A 5,781-nucleotide genomic window follows, 5' to 3' on the forward strand; every position below is an offset into this window, starting at 1 on the left:
TGTTGGGGAACGTTGCAGAAAACAAAAAATTTCCTACGGTTTCACCAAGATCCATCTATGAGTTCATCTAGCAACGAGTGATTGGATTGCGTCTACATACCTTTGTAGATCACGCGCGGAAGCGTTCAAAGAACGGTGATGAGGAAGGCGTACTCGACGTGATCCAAATCACCGGAGATCCTAGCACCGAACGGACGGCACCTCCGCGTTCAACACACGTACGGTAAGCGTAACGTCTCCTTCTTCTTGATCCAGCAAGGGGAAAGGAGAGGTTGAGGAAGATGGCTCCAGCAGCAGCACGACGGCGTGGTGGTGATGGAGCTGCAGTACTCCGGCAGGGCTTCGCCAAGCACTATGGAGGAGGAGGAGGTGTTGGAGAGGGAGAGGGAGGCACCAAAGGCAAAAGGTAAGAAGTCCTCCATCTCCCCCACTATATATAGGAGGGCCAAGGGGGGGCACCAGCCCTAGGAGATCTAATCTCCTAGGGGGGTGCGGCCAAGGGGAGGAATCCCTCCTCCCCAAGGCACCTAGGAGGTGCCTTCCCCTCCTAGGACTCTTCCTCCCTTGAAACCCTAGGCGCATGGGCCTCTTGGGGCTGGTGCCCTTGGCCCATGTCGGCCAAGGCGCACCCCCTACAGCCCATGTGGCCCCCCGGGACAGGTGGCCCCACCCGATGGACCCCCGGGACCCCTCCGGTGGTCCCGGTATAATACCGGTGACCCCGAAACTTGTCCCGATGCCCGAAATAGCACTTCCTATATATAATTCTTTACCTCCGGACCATTCCGGAACTCCTCGTGACGTCCGGGATCTCATCCGGGACTCCGAACAACATTCGGGTTACTGCATATACATATCCCTACAACCCTAGCGTCACCGAACCTTAAGTGTGTAGACCCTACGGGTTCGGGAGACATGTAGACATGACCAAGATCGCTCTCCGATCAATAACCAACAGCGGGATCTGGATACCCATGTTGGCTCCCACATGCTCCTCGATGATCTCATCGGATGAACCACGATGTCGAGGATTGAAGCAACCCCGTATACAATTCCCTTTGTCAATCAGTATGTTACTTGCCCGAGATTCGATCGTCGGTATCCCAATACCTCGTTCAATCTCGTTACCGGCAAGTCACTTTACTCGTACCGTAATGCATGATCCCGTGACCAGACACTTGGTCACTCTGAGCTCATTATGATGATGCATTACCGAGTGGGCCCAGTGATACCTCTCCGTCATACGGAGTGACAAATCCCAGTCTTGATCCATGTCAACCCAACAGACACTTTCGGAGATACCCGTAGTATACCTTTATAGTCACCCAGTTACATTGTGACGTTTGGTATACCCAAAGCACTCCTACGGTATCCGGGAGTTACACGATCTCATGGTCTAAGGAAAAGATACTTGACATTGGAAAACTCTAGCAAATGAACTATACGATCTTATGCTATGTTTAGGATTGGGTATTGTCCATCACATCATTCTCCTAATGATGTGATCTCATTATCAATGACATCCAATGTCCATAGTCAAGAAACCATGACTATCTGTTGATCAACGAGCTAGTCAACTAGAGGCTTACTAGGGACATGTTGGTGTCTATTATTCACACATGTATTACGATTTCCGGATAACACAATTATAGCATGAATAAAGACAATTATCATGAACAAGGAAATATAAGAATAATGCTTTTATTATTGCCTCTAGGGCATATTTCCAACAGTCTCCCACTTGCACTAGAGTCAATAATCTAGTTACATTGTGATGAATCGAACACCCATGGAATTCTGGTGTTGATCATGTTTTGCTCTAGGGAGAGGTTTAGTCAACGGATTTGCTACATTCAGGTCCGTGTGCACTTTACAAATATCTATGTCTCCATCTTGAACATTTTCACGAATGGAGTTGAAGCGACGCTTGATGTGCCTTGTCTTCTTCTGAAACCTGGGCTCCTTGGCAAGAGCAATAGCTCCAGTGTTGTCACAGAAGAGCTTGATCGGCCCCGACGCATTGGGTATGACTCCTAGGTCGGTGATGAACTCCTTCACCCAAATTGCTTCATGTGCTGCCTCCGAGGCTGCCATGTATTCCGCTTCACATGTAGATCCCGCCACGACGCTCTGCTTGCAACTGCACCAGCTTACTGCCCCACCATTCAAAATATACACGTATCCGGTTTGTGACTTAGAGTCATCCAGATCTGTGTCGAAGCTAGCGTCGACGTAACCCTTTACGACGAGCTCTTCGTCACCTCCATAAACAAGAAACATTTCCTTAGTCCTTTTCAGGTACTTCAGGATATTCTTGACCGCTGTCCAGTGTTCCTTGCCGGGATTACTTTGGTACCTTCCTACCAAACTTACGGCAAGGTTTACATCAGGTCTGGTACACAGCATGTCATACATAATAGACCCTATGGCTGAGGCATAGGGGATGACACTCATCTCTTCTATATCTTCTGCCGTGGTCGGACATTGAGCTGAGCTCAATTTCACACCTTGTAATACAGGCAAGAACCCCTTCTTAGACTGATCCATATTGAACTTCTTCAATATCTTATCAAGGTATGTGCTTTGTGAAAGACCTATGAGGCGTCTTGATCTATCTCTGTAGATCTTGATGCCTAATATATAAGCAGCTTCTCCAAGATCCTTCATTGAAAAACTCTTATTCAAGTAGGCCTTTATGCTGTCCAAGAGTTCTATATCATTTCCCATCAAAAGTATGTCATCTACATATAATACGAGAAATGCTACAGAGCTCCCACTCACTTTCTTGTAAACACAGGCTTCTCCATAAGTCTGTGTAAACCCAAACGCTTTGATCATCTCATCAAAGCGAATGTTCCAACTCCGAGATGCTTGCACCAGCCCATAAATCGAGCGTTGGAGCTTGCACACCTTGTCAACATTCTTAGGATCAACAAAACCTTCCGGCTGCATCATATACAATTCTTCCTTAAGGAAACCATTAAGGAATGCCGTTTTGACGTCCACTTGCCATATTTCATAATCATAGAATGCGGCAATCGCTAACATGATTCGGACGGACTTCAGCTTCGCTACCGGTGAGAAAGTCTCATCGTAGTCAACCCCTTGAACTTGTCGATAACCCTTAGCGACAAGCCGAGCTTTATAGATGGTCACATTACCATCCGCGTCTGTCTTCTTCTTAAAGATCCATTTATTCTCTATGGCTCTCCGCTCTACGGGCAAGTCAGTCAAAGTCCATACTTCGTTTTCATACATGGATCCTATCTCGGATTTCATGGCTTCCAGCCATTTGTCGGAATCTGGGCCCGCCATCGCTTCTTCATAGTTCGAAGGTTCACCGTTGTCTAACAACATGATTTCTAAGACAGGGTTGCCATACCACTCTGGTGCAGAACGTGTCCTTGTGGACCTTCGAATTTCAGTAGGAGCTTGATCAGAAGTATCTTGATCATCATCATTATCTTCCTCTCTAGTCGGTGCAGGCACCTCAGGAACATTTTCTTGAGTTGTGCCTTTTTCCGGTTCAAGAGGTAATACTTCATCAAGTTCTACTTTCCTCCCACTTACTTCTTTCGAGAGAAACTCTTTCTCTAGAAAGGACCCATTCTTGGCAACAAAGATCTTGCCCTCGGATCTGAGGTAGAAGGTATACCCAGTAGTTTCTTTAGGGTATCCTATGAAGACGCATTTTTCCGACTTGGGTTCGAGCTTTTCAGGTTGAAGTTTCCTGACATAAACATCGCATCCCCAAACCTTTAGAAACGACAGCTTAGGTTTCTTCCCAAACCATAATTCAAACGGTGTCGTCTCAACGGATTTCGACGGAGCCCTATTTAAAGTGAATGCGGTAGTCTCTAAAGCATACCCCCAAAAGGATAGCGGTAAATCGGCAAGAGACATCATAGATCGCACCATATCTAATAGAGTGCGATTACGACGTTCGGACACACCATTACGCTGAGGTGTTCCAGGCGGCGTGAGTTGTGAAAATATTCCACATTTTCTTAAGTGTGTGCCAAACTTGTGACTCAAGTATTCTCCTCCACGATCTGATCGTAGGAACTTGATTTTCCTGTCACGTTGATTCTCAACCTCACTCTGAAATTCCTTGAACTTTTCAAAGGTTTTAGACTTGTGTTTCATTAAGTAGACATACCCATATCTACTTAAGTCATCAGTGAGGGCGAGAACATAACGATAGCCACCGCGAGCCTCAACACTCATTGGACCGCACACATCAGTATGTATGATTTCCAATAAGTTGGTTGCTCGCTCCATTGTTCCTGAGAACGGAGTCTTGGTCATTTTACCCATGAGGCATGGTTCACACGTGTCAAATGATTCGTAATCAAGAGACTCTAAAAGTCCATCAGCATGGAGCTTCTTCATGCGTTTGACACCTATGTGACCAAGGCGGCAGTGCCACAAGTATGTGGGACTATCATTAACAACCTTGCATCTTTTGGTACTCACACTATGAACATGTGTAGCATTACGCTCGAGATTCATTAAGAATAAACCATTCACCATCGGAGCATGACCATAAAACATATCTCTCATATAAATAGAACAACCATTATTCTCGGATTTAAATGAGTAGCCATCTCGTATTAAACGAGATCCTGATACAATGTTCATGCTCAAACTTGGCACTAAATAACAATTATTGAGGTTTAAAACTAATCCCGTAGGTAAATGAAGAGGCAGCGTGCCGACGGCGATCACATCGACCTTGGAACCATTCCCGACGCGCATCGTCACCTCGTCCTTCGCCAGTCTCCGTTTATTCCGCAGCTCCTGTTTTGAGTTACAAATGTGAGCAACCGCACCGGTATCAAATACCCAGGAGCTACTACGAGTACTGGTAAGGTACACATCAATTACATGTATATCATATATACCTTTCGTTTTGCCGGCCTTCTTGTCCGCTAAGTATTTGGGGCAGTTCCGCTTCCAGTGACCACTTTCCTTGCAATAAAAGCACTGAGTCTCGGGCTTGGGTCCATTCTTTGGCTTCTTCCCGGTAGCTCCCTTGCCGTCCTTCTTGAAAGCTTTCTTTCCCTTGCCCTTCTTGAACTTAGTGGTTTTATTCACCATCAACACTTGATGTTCCTTTTTGACTTCTACCTCTGCTGATTTCAGCATTGCAAATACTTCAGGAATGATCTTTTCCATCCCTTGCATATTGAAGTTCATCACAAAGCTCTTGTAGCTTGGTGGAAGCGACTGAAGGATTCTGTCAATGACCACGTCATCCGGGAGATTAACTCCCAGCTGAGTCAAGCGGTTATGCAACCCAGACATAGTGAGTATGTGCTCACTGACAGAACTGTTTTCCTCCATCTTACAGCTGAAGAATTTGTCAGAGACTTCATATCTCTCGACCCGGGCATGAGCTTGGAAAACCATTTTCAGCTCTTCGAACATCTCATATGCTCCGTGTCTCTCAGAACACTTTTGGAGCCCCGGCTCTAAGCTGTAAAGCATGCCGCACTGAACGAGGGAGTAGTCATCGGTACGTGCCTGCCAAGCATTCATAACGTCTTGTTCTGCAGGGAGAACAGGTGCATCACCTAGCGGTGCTTGTAGGACATAATCTTTCTTGGCAGCTATGAGGATGATCCTCAGGTTCCGGACCCAGTCCATGTAGTTGCTGCCATCGTCTTTCAGCTTGGTTTTCTCTAGGAACGCGTTGAAGTTGAGGACTACGTTGGCCATTTGATCTACAAGACATATTGTAAAGATTTTAGACTAAGTTCATGATAATTAAGTTCATCT

The sequence above is a fragment of the Triticum urartu genome, chromosome 2A (assembly GCF_056163025.1).
Source record: "Triticum urartu cultivar PI428250 chromosome 2A, HENAU_Tu73, whole genome shotgun sequence".
NCBI classification, from domain to species: domain Eukaryota; kingdom Viridiplantae; phylum Streptophyta; class Magnoliopsida; order Poales; family Poaceae; genus Triticum; species Triticum urartu.